The sequence below is a fragment of the Manacus candei genome, unplaced genomic scaffold, assembly GCF_025592945.1.
Source record: "Manacus candei isolate 608988 ecotype Guabito, Panama unplaced genomic scaffold, ASM2559294v1 h1tg000003l, whole genome shotgun sequence".
Lineage (NCBI taxonomy): Eukaryota > Metazoa > Chordata > Aves > Passeriformes > Pipridae > Manacus > Manacus candei.
Genome location: NW_026138051.1, coordinates 5922927 through 5942213, shown reverse-complemented (window position 1 = coordinate 5942213; position 19287 = coordinate 5922927). Strand labels below are relative to the sequence as shown.

General features: G+C 44.9%; 2 protein-coding genes across 7 annotated transcripts in view; one reads left to right on the top strand and one right to left on the bottom strand.

The window, feature by feature from the left end:
* Nucleotides 1-19287, top strand: part of RNF128 (ring finger protein 128) — a 316984-nt gene that overhangs the window by 108267 nt on the left and 189430 nt on the right. The gene's annotated exons all lie outside the window — the stretch shown is intronic.
* The window catches only part of PASD1 (PAS domain containing repressor 1), a 98452-nt gene that overhangs the window by 33774 nt on the left and 45391 nt on the right, over nt 1-19287 (bottom strand). The window contains exon 1 of one of the 6 annotated variants that reach the window (XM_051787091.1): nt 15979-16945. The exons of 2 other annotated variants lie outside the window; for them this stretch is intronic. The gene's annotated coding sequence lies outside the window, so the exon portion shown is untranslated. Of the gene's footprint in view, nt 1-15978; nt 16946-19287 lie in introns of those variants that run through there. 3 more of the 6 variants (XM_051787081.1, XM_051787043.1, XM_051787100.1) reach the window with 3 other exon arrangements.

The window sequence follows — 19287 nt, the reverse complement described above, 5'->3', positions numbered from 1 at the left end:
GCCTGATACTCTCAGGACTCTTCCACTACCTGACCAGGTGTTTAGCACAGCTGCTCCACCCCTGCACAGCAGGTCTGCCCCTCTCCAGCATGCACAGCCTGTATGTGACACAAAGCAGAGCCTGCTGGAAGCACACAGCTTCCTACATCTATGATGCCCTGACCATGATCAGTGCTATGTCTCTGGATCCCTCTGCCAAGAAAGTGCAATTCAGCTGCTCCTCTGCTCCCATTGGGCAGCAGGTGGGAAGGCAGCTGGATGGGCTGGAAGCTGCACAGACAGTCTGTAGACAGCTGCCAACCTTCGCTCTGTCATTTCTGCACTTCCTTAGATCTGCTTGGTCCTCCACACAGTCTGAGGAGTCCTTCAGCTGGTGATGTGGGAGGTCTTGAAAGTCTGGTCCTTGTTCAGCATCCTTTGATTTCTACTGAACAATGGCTACTTTTCTGATGCTTTGCAAGCAGCTTGCTGCCATCCTTTCTCCTCTCTGATGCTTTTACATCAGGAAGTCTCAGCACACTCTACAAACACAGTTATCCATCCTTGCTGTACAAGTGAGGAAACAGGGGCACACATTTTACTTCTGTCTCTTTTTTACAAGTGTCCCAGTTTTGGGAAGCTGAGTTTGAAAGAGTAAATGCAGTTACAACCTAATTTTCAGTAATACTGAAACCCAGCATAAGCACCTACAAATACTAAACATTTTGGAAAAGCTTGACCTAAATCATTGACCCAAGGTCACGCAGCAGAGTTAAGAAGTGAATCCAGATGTCCTGATGATTAGCTCTGTCTATTGGCATTGAGTCAAGTCTTCCCTCCTAAAATAAGCTTCCTGAAGCATCTAAGACTATAGTCTTAGAACTCTGTTAAATAAGCAGCACTGGTAAGACCTGATTTTCGAATGAAGGAGGGGGAAAAAAAGCCCAGTTCATTATTTTTTCCTCTAGTGATGGCTGACTGACCAATGAAAAGGCAGCTCAGAGTCATTTGATCTCAAACTTCTTCCTATAAATAAAAAAAGGGAAGATTCTTCTCCCTGTTCAAACAACATGAAGAAAAAAATGTTCTGCTTCAGTAATCCTAGACCTGAGTAATTAAATCTGCTCTCTGTTGCAATCTGTTTACCATGTATATCACCAGCCTGGAATTTGTGGAACTTAATACATAAGGAAGCTATTCAATAAAGGGAAATACTATGGCAAAAGAATTACAGATAGGTCTGAATCGGATTGAAAGTCTCTCTGTGCCAGAGAAGAATCCAGCTCCTGATCCAGATTTCAACTTTTTGATTTCAGATAAAAATCCCCAATCCAAAGACTAACAAAATGGATCTCCCAGAGTCTCTCATCTCTGGTTCAGAGGCAGAAGAGATGAGAAAACAGGTTAAGGAGACCTGCAGTCATATTGCAGCAGAAGTGGAAGAGCACTAGCTGTCTGTACTGTTTAACTGCTGAATAGAATAGAACAGAACAGAATATTTCAGTTAAAAGGGACTTCGAATGATCATCTAGTCCATGCCTGACCACTTCAGGGCTGACCAAAAGTTAAAGTATGGTATTACAAGCACTGTCCAAATGCCTCCTAAATGTTGACGGGCTTGGGGAATTGACCACCTCTCCGAGTGGTCTCTCCAGGAAGCCTGTTCCAATGTTTGACCATCCTCCCTATAAAGAAAAGCCTCCTAATGTCCAGTCTATGTAAAAGACCTGTGAGAAAATTATAAAGAGCTTTAGTAGTTAAAATTCAAAGTCTCCCATGCAAGCTTACTTAGAGTTTTATCTACTTATCCATTAAATGAATATCAAAGGATTCACTGCAGCTGAGCTAACTGACCTCATTTTACATCTTTGGCTTCCTGCGTTCAAGTTCAAGCATAAGGAACTTCTTTACGCTCCTGGTGTATTTAATTCTGGAGCATTCCAGGTATAATGTGCACCTAAATCAAAAGGAATTCAAATAAAGCCTTAGATTTCACAATTTGTCTTATCCTCATTTGGCTCCCAGAATTTCAGCTGCTTTCCTTAAAAGATCTGCTCACATCTGCTCTCCAGCTGAGCCATGTTCATGCCCCACTGACCTTACCGCTGCCATCCTCTGTAATCTTGCAGCTGAGAATAACCAGCAATGCACTCAGTCCCTGTAAGCATCAAGAGCCTTTCAAGAAGGAGGAGGCAGAAAAGAACCAGCCTTTATATAACAGGGAAAAGAAGGATTTCAGAGAAAAAACATTGTTCAGCCAAGGTGGGTAATGGGAGCTGCACGCCTGAAGTGCCCTGGTTCAGCTCCCTCGGGCAATGGGAACTGGAGGCGTCAGCACCTTGCAGGATTATACTCTGCAATGGCAGCTGGCAGATATTTTTCTAATAGAGAGCACAGCAGCATCGTTCACACTCATTTGATTCTATTTGCTGCTGTTCCTGTTCAAACTCTGCTAATCCGATCAAGGCCTGTGCCTTAAAGCTGAATAAGTAAACACCTTTCGTAAGGTCTAAGCCCACTTGTTTCAAGTGTATGATTAAGGGCTAGACTTGAGCATTGTTGTGAGAAACTCCCCTCATTACTCACAATTTCCAAAATCACTCTCAGGTGTCCTGAAGTGGCACTTTTCCATCCAGCGTTTTACTTCCTGCATTACAAATATATAATATGGTCGCAAAGGGGCCCAAACACCAAACATACATTGGTATTTCAGCTGCCCTAAAGAAGTGCTCTTTGAGCTGAGAATAGCTTATAATGGTACCACTTAGACACTACCACGCAAAATATTTTCTGTGGCTACCAGACCTTCTCCACAGATGTCTCCTCTTGTTTGCTATGAAGAAGACAGATGATAAATATAGGTCAGCAAATGCATTTTGGACAAAGTCATACTCATTTGTAGTATTTGCATTAAGTAACACTAGAAGACTTATGCAACAGAGAAGATGTTGATCCAAAGGTAATTCCATCACTGTTACACAAAGGATGGATTTGAACTATTGAAATTTACAAGTCTTTTTCAAGAAAAATTGCTGCCACTTATGCTGGTATTGCTAATAATATAACTGGTATATTGCTAATAATATAACTGGTATTGTTAATAATATAACTGGGTTTTGTCCTTTTTTAAAACACCCACCCCCACACACTTTTCCTTCTCTTCTCTGAGGCGCTTTTAACTTTACATCCAATATTCTCTTTTGCACTATCTTGCCCACATCACTTCTCAACTAACTCCTCACAAGACAGTTATTTGTTTCGAATGCTTCAGGAATAAAGGAATATTTAAACAATTAACTGCGATCATTTTCATCATTCTGTATGGTACCATTAATATGCACTAGAAACATAATGAGAAAGTAAAACTTCCCTTCAGAAAGAAGAAAAGACAAGATAAACATACACAGATCTCTCTCTCATTACTTTGTTATCTTTTTTAGACTGCAAATATGTCAGTCACTGGAACACTTTTCTACTAGGTCATTATTGTCATTATGCACAAAGACCCAAGGCCTCATTCTGTTGTAGATAAGCTATTCACACACATCCTTTTTTCCCCCTGCAGTTTATTTGCATGGCTGGCTGGATAATCAGCCATAATAACAAAATATGACTCAGCATGCTTGAATGTCCAATTCACTTTGGGGATTCTTGTCCTTTTTTTAACTGTTGAAGACTGGAGAAGATGTGTCCCTCTGAGATAACGTCAATGTAAAAAAGATTTGAGTAAACACAGAGGTCAGGGGAAAGGGAATGGATCAAACAGCAACATTTCTGCTGCCATGCCCTCAAAGGGGCTCTGATCTCTTTAGCTGCTCTGACAGTGCTGCAGAATGCAGGGTCCCCTGTCACCCACTGTCACAGATGGGGGGATTTCTCACCAACAGCTGAGGGAGGATGCAGGACAGAGAACTGGTCCTGTTCCACCAGGATGGGCATCCCTGCAATTAAGGACATACATGTTTTTCTGTAGATCTAAATGCTGTCTGTGGGTTACTACAACTGTGCAAGCATGCAGAACATTTTAAAATAGGCTTTATTTCACACCTGCAATAGCCCAGGACTAAGAATCCTCCTAGTATCAGTAAAAATCAAGACTCCAATACAATCACAAAATGAAATACATGGGTCCATCTCTCCCAAAGGATAACCCTCCACTACTAAGTAAGTTAATGGCAATAGCAATGGATGCTGCCATCCTGCTGAGCAATCCTGGCTGTGTGGAGGTGACTGACAAGGATGACAGTCCTTGATTTTCAAGTAAGAGATCAGGCCAGCTGAAAAGGCTGCAGTGTGAGAACATATTTCACCTGGGACATAGTGAAAAGGGCATTGAAGAGTTTGCCCTTCATTTAGACAGATTCATTGGCACATGCCTCTATTTTTAACCATCTGTGTAATTCTTGGGTGAAACCAGCAGGATTAATTTGTGTTTTCTGAATTACAGCAAACATGAATTTATTACCTAGGGCTTTCCTGACACCTTCAATTGTGTATCCATATACTAACAATGTCCACTACTGTATTTAACAGAACAAAATCAGGCTGGCTAAGAAAATACACATTAAGACCAGTTGATGGAAAGAATCACACTGTAACGTACATGCAAAAAACCACATGGAGCTTGTTTCTGTGATAATCTGACTACGTAACACCACCAAGGCCAGCAAGATCCCTGTCAAATATCTACACAGCAGTATGAAGCCAGCAGCAGAAGTTAAAAACGCTCATGACCTTTAGCTGGCAGCGCCAGTTTCCTCAGAATTCCACATCATGTTTGAGAAGCAAACATCATCTGTACTCCCAGCCTCCTTCCTCCATGCACTGCTTTTGTGCACATCTGCTAAAAATCACAAGCAAACTACACAGTAGTTTAACTGAAACTCAAACAGAGAAAACATTCAATTAGGCAGAGAGAAAAGCTAACTTCCTCCTTCCTTTCCGTCCTCTCATTAGTCCTTTTTCAAAAGATCAATAATGACACATTTACCTACTTCACTGAAATTGGTATTACACCCACCCTGATTTAATGCCAAAGTTTCTTCCAATTTAATTCGGTTTTGTTTTTAACAAGTGAGGAGGGCAAAACAAACAAAAAATTAAAGCTGTATGCGTAATTTTTGCTTATGTAGAGTAAATGCTTCAAAGAGCCAGCCAAGATGCCAAGCAGTGACTGACCAAAGGGGCAGAGAGCACCTAATCCTGGCTCACCTACCACCCGAGGACTGTGCTCACCACCAGAGCCTGGCACCAGCTGGGCAGTGCAAAACTGAAGCAGAGGTTGGAGACTTTGGTGCTCAGGCATCTTCCTATCAAAGCCAAAATTTATTCCTGTGCCATGAACATCTCCCAGGGGCAGAACCTCCAGCTTTGTGCTCATCCTGCGGACAAGTGCTGCACATCAAAAACCGGGATTGAGCTGGCCGTGTTTATTAGGGTTAGGGATATTAAGGATTGTGATTCTCCCCCTCTATTCTGCCCTCATGAGACCCAACTGGAGTATTGCATCCAGCTCTGGGGTCCTCAGCACAAGAAGGATGTGGATCAACTCCAGAGGAGGGCCACAAAAATGATGAGAGGGATGGAGCACCTCTGCTATGGAGACAGGCTAAGGGAGATGAGGTTGTTCAGCCTGGAGAAGAGAAGGCTCTGGGGAGACCTCATTGCAGCATTCAAGGACTAAAGAGAGCTTATAAAAAAGAGGAAGAGTGGCTTTTTACATAGGCAGATAGATATAGGACAAGGGGGAATGTTTTTAAACCAAAAGAGGAGAGATTTAAATTAGATGTTAGGAGGGAATTCTTCACTATGAGGTTGGCAAGGCAGTGGCTCAACTTGACCAGAGAAGCTGCGGATGCCCCATTCCTGGAAGTGTTCAAGGCCAAACTGTATGGGACCCTGAGTGGAAGGGGTTGGAAGGGGCTTCCTTTAGTGAAAGGTGTCCCTGCCCATGGCAGTGGGTATTTTTAAGGTTTCTTCCAACCGAAATCTTTCAGTGATTCTGTGTTTGGCTGTCTTCAAAGTGAGACCCTGGTTATGATCAGTGCAGTCACAAAATGTAATCCAAAGTACCTAAGCTTCTTTCTACACTAAAGTTGAAATGAATAAGAAATCAAGTACAGTACCACAAAATGCTTCTCTTCAGCCTCAGAAGCTTGTTTACCATTGCTGTAGTAGCTGAATTGCTGAATGAAATATTTACCACTATTCATGCAATCAAACTAATTTTCCTTAGGAAATAACTGATTAGGTATCTCACATCTGTTCCTGACAATGATTTAAGCCTCTGCTGATCCCTATCTAGACCTGACATGAATGTTAATGTTTTAGAAACAGTCATCCTTAATAGGAGGGTGACGACAGACTCTCCGGGCCTGGTGGTGACTGACTGCAATGGGGAGGCTCTGCGTCTACAGGTGAAGGATGACACAATCAGCCCATAATTTTCTCTAACCTTATGACCCAGGGCTTGGGAAGCCTGGCAGGAGATAGAAGTTAGAGCAGAGCTTGACACAGAATTATCTCGAGAATTATCTTCCTACTCCTGTCAAAAGTTTTTAATATCTCCCAGATGCTTCCACTATGCAGAGCAGCAATCCTGCTCCGCCAGGCTCCAGCACTGCCTGCCAACCTTCCAGCAATGTTTCCCCATCAGAGCCCTTTGATTGAAGCTGCTGCAAGTGTTGCAAGGCTGGGAGAAAAATCAGCTGCTAGTAAAGCTGATTGTGACTCCCTCATAAAGCACGACATTCACGTCAGGAAAGACACAAAAATAAATTCCATGATTTTTTCTCAAATAAAAGCTGTTTCATGGGTAAATGATCAATGCCAATGTACCATTAGAGAGAGAAATCTACTGTTTAGTTAAACTGATTTAATTCATCCAGCAATCCCCTTTTCCATAGGAAACTTATCACGAGGACTTAGAAAAAAAAAAAAGGCAGGAAAAAGAAGTATTTATCTCGATATACTCTTCATTTCTGCACAGAGCAAGGGAGAAATCTTAGTCCCTCTCGGGTCAACTGCAAAGCTCTGCCACATCGTGCCAAAGATGCAAATGACAAAAGAGCTGATCTGTATTACTGCTCCTTCTGGTAAGGTGCATCCAGGGGGATAACTGGGCTTCCTAAGTTCTGAGCAACTAGGTCAGAAGAAAACTTTTGGCAACACCTTTAATCACTAAAAATTTTACCTCAAGGTCAAGGAACTAAATAAAAACAACTGAAGTAAATGAACTTTTGCCTGCAATGGACCTTGTAGAGCTGTAATTCGGATAGAAATGAAGTCTGTGTAAGTGTCTGAACAGTAATCTCTGGCACAGTCAGAAATGCCACATAAAAATAGATTTCAAACACATTCCAAAGAAGATTAAACTGGCAATTCATCTCTCTTAGGACTTCTATACATCATAAATAGGCATTATGTCTTCTATGTAAAGCAGCTCATTATCTGATTTATTCACCAGTATATCTTCTCATTCAAACAATTTAAACCAGACTATACTAGAAAATCCCAGAATAGTTTCATTGGCACTGCAACTTTTGAAATAAGTTGATGATTTATATTTATAAAATTTTACTTACTGTACAATCAAATTCATGTTTGTTAATATAATACACTAAGGACAATTTTAAGAAAGATAATATCCCAGATGGATCATTTATTAATATCCATATGTTTTCCTTAAAAAAAAAATCAAAACACAGAAGTTGTTCTTCCTGGTGTTAGTCTTATCATTGTCTCTCAAGTGAAAACAGAGATTCTGCTCTAGTCACAACAGGCTACTACCAACAAACTAATCATTCTAACACTCCAGATCTTGATGGCTCTACTGGTTGCCTTTTTAACTATGAATATATCCAATATAAGGAATTCAGCTCCAGATTCAAAACAGGTGCCCTGGATAAGATGGAGTTCTGACGCAGCCTTATTTTTAGTTTCCAACTGGTTTAGTGGCAATTTTAGTCTGTTGCATTTATTCTTCTCCCATTTTAGACAATGGATCTTTTTCCTTTCCAGACAACATATCAGGACTATTGCAGAATCATATATACTTTCCTACTCTAACAGTAACTCACTTTTCTTATGTTGACACATTGTCTCCACTAATGACAAGGTTCAACCCTCTGCATAAGCAAAATTAAATAGAAAAATGAAGGTGTTAAGATTAGCACAAAGAGTTTGTTTTATTAATACTTCCTGCTGTACCCTTTCCATTAAAAGCCTGCCCCAAAAGGAAGCCATCACGATTATTCTATTTGAAAAAAAAGTCAAACTGTTAATACTCATCTTTAATATATACATCAGTAGCGGAGCCAACCAAAGTCCCACCTTTTTTCCTCATGTGAGTCACTTAACACACACACTTAATACATCACTTAATAAAATTTAATTGGAAACAGTTTGATCAGTGTGAATATTTTTAAGTCACTGTAAATCAAGCCAGTGTACATTGCACTCAGAGACAGGACAAACAGGTTTATGGTCAAACTTCCTCAGCAAGGGGTGTAACCCTGCCCAGCTATTACAGCCTCTCTAATTGCTGCCTTTGCTGTGACAAGCCAACAGTGGACCAAACACACAGCATCCTCCTCTATACATAAACACATATTTGCAGTTTGTGCAGGAGAACTTCAAACAGCCTAAGCCCAAGGACTGACTCCCAGGGGCATTTATTCTTCTCTTCAGCTGATACTCTGGGAGAGGTCCTCACTGCACAGAAGCTGGTGGAAGTTCAGCCTTTGTCTTCATCAGAGCCAGGGGTTCATCTCATTCCCTTCAGATAATGCTTCTGCATTGGCTTGAAAATCTTCCTATAATGCTGCCATGACTATGCAAAATAATTATAGGCAATGGGAGCTCTTATCAGCTCATCTATTGTTCATTAATTACTCAAAAAACGGTTTACTTAGTATGTTCCTTATGGTCAAAACTGTATTGGTCTGAAGCAACGTGCTGCACTGTGTTGTACATTAAACTAAGATAAAAGTAGGCTGAGCCCAGAAAAGAACCAACAAACCTTATTAATTTCTTTTAAGAATGTGTGCATGCATGTGTTTGTGGGCTGAACAGATGAAGCAAGAGAGGAGATTAGCATTTTTATGGATATGATTCCTGCCATTGCTACATACTCGAAAAATCTTACCTAAGCTTGGGCAGTTTGTCAACAATCAATCTGCCTGTAGCTGACACTCAAAGCACCTCACACTTACAGGTGGGGGGGAACACTAATGGGGGGAGACAGAGGTCCAGTGCAAGTGTCTGCTGAGCTGTGACACTGCTGTTGGGTACAGAGGGGCTGAAACCTCTGCCCAGGGGGCACAGGGCACAGGGAGCAGTGAAGGTACAACTGCAGGTACCACACAGCAGCCAGCCAAGCCCTGGGAACTCAGTGTAAAACTCTGAGAACACATTTCTGTTTCACACAACAGGCCCCTGCAGAGCAGCCTTGGAGGACCGAGGTCCCAGAAGCTGATGGAGGGTGATGTGCAGGGTGGCACAGCCCTCCACGCCATGGGAGCAGTGGTGCAGGGAAGACTAAGCCCTTTGGTCTCCCTGCCTGCTCGGGACCCCCAGGTGTCAGGGACCCAGCAGGAGGGTGGTATAGTTGTCCCCAGCCCATCTGCTCTGCCGAGATCAGGTGGCACCAGTATTCAAGGCAGTCGTTAGCCAGTGTCACCCCTTCAATCACACCCACAACAAGTACATCAGCAGCAAACTGCCCTATGCTCACCTTCCACCACCATTAACAGGAGGCCAATTCCAGCTACTCAGGTGTGCACTTGTGTGTGTCTGTGCGTGTGCATCAGTCCTGCAAAGTCAGAGCTCCAAGGTCTCGCTCTGCCTCCCTCCTAAGGAACGATGTATTTTGCAGTGCTCTCCACGGCAATGTTTAGTGAGCCTCTTGGTTACCATAGCGTTATGCACTAAAGGAATGTCGACAAATTAATCAATTATACAATTGTATTTGCCTAAGAACACAAGTCACAGTCAGATGATTCAATGCATTTCAACAGCTCCATGGAGTTTGGTTAACGCACTTCCTCTTCTACCATCTCAGTGTTATCCCCCTCTGAGCTGCCTTTTTCCATATTTCAATTTCCCTTTACAGGCAGCTTAGCAGGTGATCTCTGCTGCAGGCTAAGTTGTGCTATTTTCTTCCTTTCTTGCCTGCTTCCTTTCTGTCTTGTTTTATTTCTTTCCTTCTCTCTTTCTTGTAATAAGATGGTCATTATACATTCAGCTTTCCTCTAACTAAACTGTGTTTTTAAAATTACTAATCTATCAGCAATCGCTTTTTTCTTCTAGAGGCTATCCTGCATGACTTAACAGAATTTTGCTCTGATCAGCACCAGAGCAGAGCTGATATTAAGCCCAGATTTCCAACTAGTTTTAGGAATACCAAGTCAAAAGGGAGCACTAACCCCAGCACTCCAGTCTTGGAAAACAACTCTGTTAATGGCTACTTAATAACATCTCTTCAACCTGCTGAGAAGCACCAGACAGTCCAGAACACATCCTCATCATACAACAAACTTATGATACACATCAGAAGCATGCAAGATTTAAACTATGCTGTGACACAGCAAAGGGCAGGTGAAGATCACTGCCAGCACTGCCTGTCCTTGTAGCCACACCAAGTTGATTAACACTAGCAACAAATCACAGAAAATACACCATGAAGTAAAATATGGTTATTGGGAACACAGTCTGAAGGAAGAACACCTCTTTGGCCCAAAATCTGATGACCAGGTTAAAGCAGGGAGCATGCCAGAAAAAACTGCAGGCAACTGTGCCTGTCTAATGCTACAAGGAGTCTCTGCACTGCACATTTGCAATGCCTAGTGCTTGAGAGGAAGGCAGATATGGGAGAAAAAAGACTCAAATCTGCAGCAACAGGGAAAATTAATTCTTTTCTCAGCTCCCAGAAAAACAGCAGAAGCCTTGATGCATGGGGTTAAAAGTGTAAACAAATCAGGTCCCTTCTCCTTTCAACCACACATTAAAAATATGACTATACTGCAGACCAAAGAACTCTGCAAATGTAATTTCCTATCTCCGGGAACTCTCTAATTTAATTGTATAATCTCTTTCATAAGATTATCAAGATCTATCTCAAAACTACCCTAATTGAAAGACTCTTACACAACTTCAATCCTTAGGTAGCTAGAAGCTTTCTTCTAATTTGGCATCCAAATATATTCATGACCAACTTAAACAATTTGATCTTGTGCAGATGCTATATTTTATCTTATTTTTTGCTGCTTTCTTGCTATTTAGTACCAATTGTGTGTAAAAAAACCCTGTAACCTGTCTCTTCATTTGTTCAACTGGACAGAGCTAAACAAATGATGGTGTTTAACCTCATTTCATATAGCAGATGGTTTGTTTGTGTAACCACATCTTTAGCCCTCCTACTGTTGTAATTTAACATTTTCTTGACAGGGTGTCCGGAGGTATGCAAAATCCCAATGAACTACTCCACAAACGATGGAAAGCTCTTGCATTGATGCTCTGCATGATGATTTGCACAATGATTGTATCACATTTCCCTGAATCTCTCAGATTTTTTTCCTTCGGTATCCAAGGATGTCAGTGGTCTCCTTCACAGCTGTATGCCACTGCTTGCTCTCAAGTATCTTCTGAGCAGCCAGTGCATACACATCTCTCCCTTCTGTCGTGGACAGGAGCTGATGAGCTCCTGTTTCACACTGGAAATTCTCGTTACTGGTCTCCATGCTTAAACTTTCGCACTCAGCACTATTAAATGTCATTTTATGTCTATCACTCCGATCAACAAAGTCATCTAAATTCCTTTCACATGATAATCTGATCCTCCTCCGTATTGACAATACCTCCCAAGTTTTTGTCATTCCACACAGCTCCTGGGCACACACCCAAGACACTGTACACAGGTCAGAGTGGATCCTTTCAACAGGCCCAAGCCTCATCCCATGGGAGGAACACTACTAATCTCCCTCCATGCTGATGACTTTCTCTGAATACCTCTCTCCATCCAGATAACTTTATTCTCAGGCAACAGTTGCATCTTTTCCTTGGCCAGTTCCTTTTCCACTTTTCAATTCTTGTCTTGAACGACCATCTTTATTTTAGGCAATAATGTCCTGTGGGGCATGGTATCAAATGCTTGTCTTTAGATAAACTACATTCCTGCCTTACCCCACCTAAATAAACTGTTATACAAAAAAGACATTAGATTAGTTTAGCACAATCCACCCTTGATGAAATCTTGTTGTAATTTAGCCTGCTTCCTCATTATTTCCACGTCTAATTATTTTTTCCTACAAAATACGTCATGAGATGCTGAGTACTATTGCATTCAAACCTGCCAGTCTATAGTTCCTGCATTGCTTTTTTATTTTTGACTGTATAGGGAGTCCAGGTATAGAACACAAATGCTTGCCCTCTTTTGCACCTGAAGAGCCATGGGAGAATCTTTTTGCAAGCCATCCAAGCCCTGTGCCACTGCTTTCAGTATTCCAGGACTGAGATTATTGGTACTGCTTCATTTGTCTCACTAAGATATTTAAGTTTTGCCTGTTTTTTTTTTTTAAACTTTGCTATGAATAGTTTTCAGTTGCCTTCAGATTTGTTAGTAATTACACTCTGTTCCAGATTCTGCAGAAGGTTCTGCTTTCATGAGAAAGTTGTGTCATTATTTAGAGACATCAGTTCTCCTTTCAGTTTAGACACATCTAATTTCGGTTCTGTGCAAATTGACTAAGTGCAGGTTTTGGTTGAACTCAAATAAGCTAATTCGAACCAAAATAAGAATATCCTTATGTGAGGTCACATCAGGTTAATCAAATCACTTTAAAAACAGACTTAAACTAAATTGGTGTAATCTCCCCATGTAGACAAGGCCAAAGCCAATAAAGGAATATGAAGTAGGTAAAAGTCTCTCATTAATTGCACACACATCTGCAGTTTGACTGAATCTGGTGGTTCTGAAGCTAGGCAGATGTGCAGCCAGCAAGCCCAGTGTGCTTGTCAGGGCCTGCCACCACATCAACCTCGCTTAAACCTGGGCTTAAGTGAGGCTGGAGTAACAATAATTAGGGTCTCGCAGGACTTCTGCCTGGGGGCATTGCTCCTTCAGCATACAGGCCACAAGGCAAGTCGTGCTGTGCTATACAGTCCTGTGGGCACCAAAAGTAGCAGAGAAACCAGGAAAAAAGAGAAATGGCCTCAGCCTGGGTGGCAGAACGGGGCAGACCCAGCAAAGCTGCAGCCAGGCGAGCCGTGCCGCTGTGGCTGTGCCGATGGGCGCAGTCGCTGTTGCAGCGGGACAACGTGTGGCACATGGAGCAGAGCACGGCCCCCATCGAGCCAGGATTCATGGGAGAGAAAGGGCTCACCCAGGTCCTAACAAATAAATACAGTTGCTTTACCTGCCTGACTTCCCTAATACAGATTTGGAACTGAACTGGTAGAGAGTTCTGTAATTTCAATAGTACCAGAAAAGACTGGTTCATACTATTTTGGGTTTTATAGGTTGTACTATTTTGGTTAAAGCCATATTAGTCCACTAGGATCCATAACTGTCCCAGTATAAGCCTGAATTCAGTTGTTGTGGTATAGGCACATAGCTTATTCCTCCAATCTTGAAGGAATGAGCTATGCTGGCATTAAAACCTTTGTACCATTACATGTGAATCCTGGGAGGTTGCGTAATTTAGGGCAAAACAATGCAACTTCTGTGCATAGACAAGCCCTGGCTCCAAACTGTAAAGACATCCTACCAATTTTTTGATATTACTAATGAGTAGAAATTGTATTCAACATCAGTATCTCTGCGCTGTAATGTTCCTTCCTCCATCATGAGACTTTAATTATGAACTACTCATTTGCTAATTTTAATCTTTAACCCTGAGCTATTTTTGTGTACTTGATGTGTGCCATAAACCAACAAAATAATTTAATACAGACATAGTCTCAGCGGCTAAAACCGGGAACATGTATCATATATCTTACTGAAGTGTGCAGTTTATAAAAAAAAGTCGAACCAATTTTACTTTTCCCTCTAAATCAAGTAACTGTAATCCACAGCTTGGAATGAACAGAACAAATGAGCAGCAAGCAACCACTCCTAAAGCCATTTGCATTTTTCCTATTACATCTTCCAGAAGAATTCTAAAGATTCAGTAGTAAACATGTTTAGCCCAAGAGATACGAATGCCTCCCTTGCACACAAACTTCCACTTTTGGCTTACTCTGGAGCCTCCTCTCCTCATTAGTGGCTGCTGCATTTGTCAGGGCTCCGTCAGCCGCAGAGCCCCCGCGTGCTGTTGTTACGGTGCATCAGTGCACGGGGCTCTGTTCTTCCCCAGTGCAGCACTGACACACTGGCTTACTCTGATTAGCACATTACGGGAAAACGATTATTTTATTTTTTTTAAATACAGTTTCTAAAAAAAACAAAAAACCAAATGTATTTCTTCTGACTGGATAACTGTGGTAGAGGCATTGCAGCACAGGAAGTTTATAAAAATTACACAAATTCCCAGCCGAAACAGCACATGTTGTCAGATAGCCAGTGCCAGGGCTTCACACTGTGTACTCCTGAAATTATCTACTGCTTCATACAACATCCGTAGGACCTGTGATGACTGTAAAGCCTACATATCAAACCTATGAAGCTGTCTCTTTAAGGCAAATTCCCATTTCCAGAGCTAGGGATTTTTAGCCAGCAGTGATCCAGCAAAATAAGGACAGAGGACCACCAATATTCTGCTCAAAAATGAAGCAACTCCTAGCATTTTCTCATGTCTACACCAGAACATCTCATCCCATCAGCGAAACCAGCACCACTGCTTTCACCACACACAACAAAATAAACTTCAGCCAATAAATAACCCTGCCCTCCCAGGTGATCCTGCACCCTCCCAAGTGGGTACGACATGGGGCATTTTAAGAGCTTTGATTTCAGGGACATTATCTCCGGGGCCACTTTACAGCTGAAGAAGATAACTTCATTCAGGAATCAGGGGTACTTGGCACTTAGGTGACCCAAAAAGGACTGATGTGCTGGACTTCTCCAAAATCCACCGAGGAGAGACCTGTTCTGCCATGGCTCAGGAGCCTCCTGCCTTCGGGGATTGTGGCACTTTACAAAGGACAACAGCTCTCCAAAGCGCGTGTGACACCTCACTGATGAGTCACACAGGGCTCAGCTCCGACCTGTGCTTCCAGTGTGAGCTACCCAGAGCAATCAGTTCACAATTTCTGCCACTAAGGACCAAGGCTTGGAGTTATCATTCACAAATCCACGGCTGAAACATATGAGGGACTTTCAAAGCCTTCATGATTCCCCGTTTATAATGTAAACATGCTATAAAATCAAACAACACAATAACCCTTGCTGGAGGAGTAACTTTTCAACCTGGATCTCAAATGCTATCTTTAGGTGCAAAACTCATTTCGGAGGTTTTTCCCCGCACTGTTTTCAGCAAAACACATTCCCTCAGCGACGGAACTTGCAGACTACGATCAGACCCATTTCAGACTCCCGAAAATCGGTTTGCTACAACCCCAAATCCCCGCAGCTCTCAGCTGCGCTCAGCCCATGGCTATTCCCGAGCCTCTCCGTGCCCGGGGGTCCGCGGCCGCTGCGGGACGGGGATGTCGGTGCCCGGCCTCGAGATGTGCCGCGCTCCAGCATCCCCGCCCCGGAGCCCCCCTTCCCGCCTGCCCTCTACAGCCAGAGACCCCGGGCAACCTGCCCTGCGTCCCGTGCCCGTCCTGCCGGTACACGTTTTTTTTTAGGGGGAAATCAGAGGACTTGAGTTGCGGCTGCCAATTTTCCTCTACAGAACTTACCTGGGACGGTCCTGGCAGCGTCGGACGAGGGCAGGGCAGAGCGGAGCGGCGGGTGCCGCGCACCGGACCCGCAGCTCTTCCCGGGCTCCCCTAGCTCCTCGCGGGCTACAAGTGCGGGGATCCCCCCGCACCCCTCACCCCGGCAGGGTCCGTACGTACCGTCTAGGAGGATGCGCGTCCCGGAGCCGCTCTCAGTGCCATGCCCAGCCCCGGCGCGGTGCCCCCTCGGCGGCAGGGGTTACCGCTGGCCGCGGGGTCCCGCAGCCCGGCGGTGACATGGCATGGGCGCGGGCAGGGCGGGGGCAGTGCGGGCGGTGCGCGGCGCGGGGGTGTGCGCAGGGTGGGCGCGGGCTGCGGGGCGGCCGCGGCGGGACTTGTGAAACTCGCCTGTCGCGGCGGCCGGTTGTGTAACGCGGCGGGCTGGGCCCGGCCCCCCGGCACTGCACAGGCGCGCTGCTCCCCCGCCCCGCCGACACCGGCACCGGCACCCGCCGCACCGGCACCGCGGCGGGGAGAGCGCGGGGCGGAGCGCCCGGGGGAGCGGCCCGGGGGGAGCGGCCGGGAGCGGCGCGCACCTCCTTGGGCGCGGGGCCGGGCAGGTGGCGCGGGGAGCGGCGGTGCCGTGCGCCGGGAGGAGCCGGCGGAAAGTAGGTCACCGCCGCCGGTCCGCGGGCACCGGCCGCGGGGTGGCCTCGGCCGCGGAGCCCGGCCGGGACCGGCCCTCCCTCGCTCCCTGACCGGCTCTTGCTGCGCGGAGCGGAGCGCGGCCCGGCCCCCGCTGCCCGCCGGGTCCCGCAGCCGTTCTGCGCTCCCCGCGCGGCACCGATTCCCTGCGCGGCACGAGCTGTGCCCTGACGGGATTAGTCATCCCGTACCGTGACTCACCCATTTAACATTTGCTGCTTCCTTCCTCAAAGATTTTTTTTTTTTAATTCCCTTTCTCCATTGTAACTATTTTCCCTCCTCTCCAAGGACATCGGGCTTCTCCTTCTCCCTTTCCGCGCCTACAGCCGTGCCCAGCTGCGGGCGCGGAGCCGCAGCCGGCGGCTGGAGCAGCGGGTCCCGCTGGCGCTGCCGCGGGGCCGCCGGAGACTCGGGCTGGGACTGCTTCTCACTCGTGACATGGGCTCCTGCCTATCTCCCGGGTTTGGTCCATGCTCCTTTTTGTATCTGGAAGGAGTAGGCACTAAAGCTGGGGCATCAAGCCTGGTCTGCAGGCCCTTCCTCTCTCTTCTCAAGGCATTGCCGGGAGGGCACCGGCGCTGCGGTGGGAAGAGCCTGAGTCATGCCACAGAGCGACCTGGGCGAACATCGCTGGGTCCCTGACCCCGGCCTCGGGCAAGCAAGCAGCTGCATCATGTAATCCCCTTCCAAAACTGAGTGCACTCTCTTACCAACAAATTAGATTTTTGTGTGTGTGTGGTTTTTTTTTTTCCTTCCCTTCAGCTCTTTTCGGAAAGCTGCTCCTCATCCTATGCAATGCTGGGAGATTGCTCCCTCTGGGAGCACATTATTGCCCACTAGCCCTTTCCCACAGCTGGCATCCTCGCCCCTGGCTTTCTTTGCTCAGCCAAATTTCCTGTTCCTCTCCCAGCCCTCAGTTCTGCTGGAGGAAGGGGGCAGGCAGGCAGATAGGCAGGCACGGAGCCTGCATGTCCCCTTCCCCACATGTACCCCAAAGCACAGCACAGAAGACAAAAGCAGAACCAAAAAGGGGACAGTGGACAAAACACTTTGCTGTGAGTTTTTTAATATAAACCTGATGCCAGTGAGGAAAGGGAAGTGACGTTGTTACAGTAATAAGCCTGAGGAGTATCAGCTGCTATTGATGAGGACAAGAGAAAGGGCACCTTTGCATGCAGTTAATATTTATTACTTACTTTCTTATTGGAAGCAAAGCAAATAGCTTGGCTGTGCTGCCTGCCACAAGTGGCCAATCTCTTTTTCCCACTTAGAGTGCTTTTTTTGAGTCATGCGGCCTCGTCACACCAAACACAGCAACCCTTTCCTCGTTCATGTGGGGAAAAATCCTTCTTGCTCCCTTTCAGGCAAGATATAAACAGGTATCAAGTGCAGAGTTTCTCTCTACTTTTACTTGACTTAAGCTGTGTCTCTGCAGTGTGCAATGCAGCCCTGTCACTCCAGTGACCATCACTGAGGGGATGCCATTGTCCCCCTACATGGGCATGGAGATACACATTTGGGGGAGTAGACTGAGAATAATGAAAACAATGCACTCTGCAACTGAGGCACTTACAACTTAAGCACCCACACATCGATGCTGTGGGCAGCGCAGGGAAGCAGGATATGGCCCCAAAGGGGCTGCACTAGGTTTCCCCTCAAGGTACAACTGCCATAGCCATTGCCCTGAGTTGTGCCGGCAGCTGGCCAGGTGTGCTTGCACTGCTGGGACACTTCCATGGCCACCCCCATCCTTCAAGCCTGGCCAGCACAGCAGACAGCATCTACACTCTCTTCTAATAAAGCAAACCACTGGGAAATACCACTTCATCTGATAATTGCAAAAATATTATCTTCTGACCAGAAATCGTGTTTTCTTGGAAGTGTTTCAACCAACTCCCCTGCAGGCCCTGGCATCTAGAGCCATCAGGCTGGGCAGACACAGGGCCCCCTCCTCCCACAGCAATGGTGAAGGAGTTTTCATGTAAATTACTTTAATTATCTCATCTAGAATAACACTCTTTCCGCCAAGATCTTTCCAAAAGCTAAAACAGAATGGGGAAACAGACATTTCTGCCACAGCAAAATTCACACACTGCTCAGCAAGTTACAGCACTGGGCAGCTTTGGCTCTGCTCAGTGATTGTTGGCATAGCCTCAAATTTGTTTATATTGTTAGTTTTTAACAATGCTGCATTGCAAAGACATGCCAGCAGCAATAAAACCAAGAGAGAGCTGGTTTTGGCTGGAAAATTAGAACAACAAAGAATATACATATATATATTTATATTCTTTGTTGTTCTTATATATATTCTTATATATTTTGTTATATATGTTCTTGTGTGTGTATATACGTATATATACATATATATACATATATGAACATATATATATATAAAACCCAGCCTGTCCCTGCTGCGTAGGCGAATCCTGCAGCCTGGCAGACACCATTAAGCACTAATACAATTAAATGATGAACTAGAGGGATAACTTCGGCTGTATTTTGGAAGATCACACTCCCATTCGCAATCTCATCCGGAGCTTTTGAATTACAAACTGCAAAAATTCCTACCCAGGAAATGCTTGCGTTGCCCAGCGCTAAGTCGAGAACCATCTCCTAATTCAGGATGGGGCAGCTCAGCCTCATTTCACTCCAAAGCGCGCCCAGAAATTCAACATGAATTCAACTCCCTTTTCACAGAGTAGTGAGGCTGGGGTAATACAAACTAAAAGGAAAGAGAATAATAGAGATGACAAAGTGGAAAAAAAACACCCTTGCCTTGCTCCG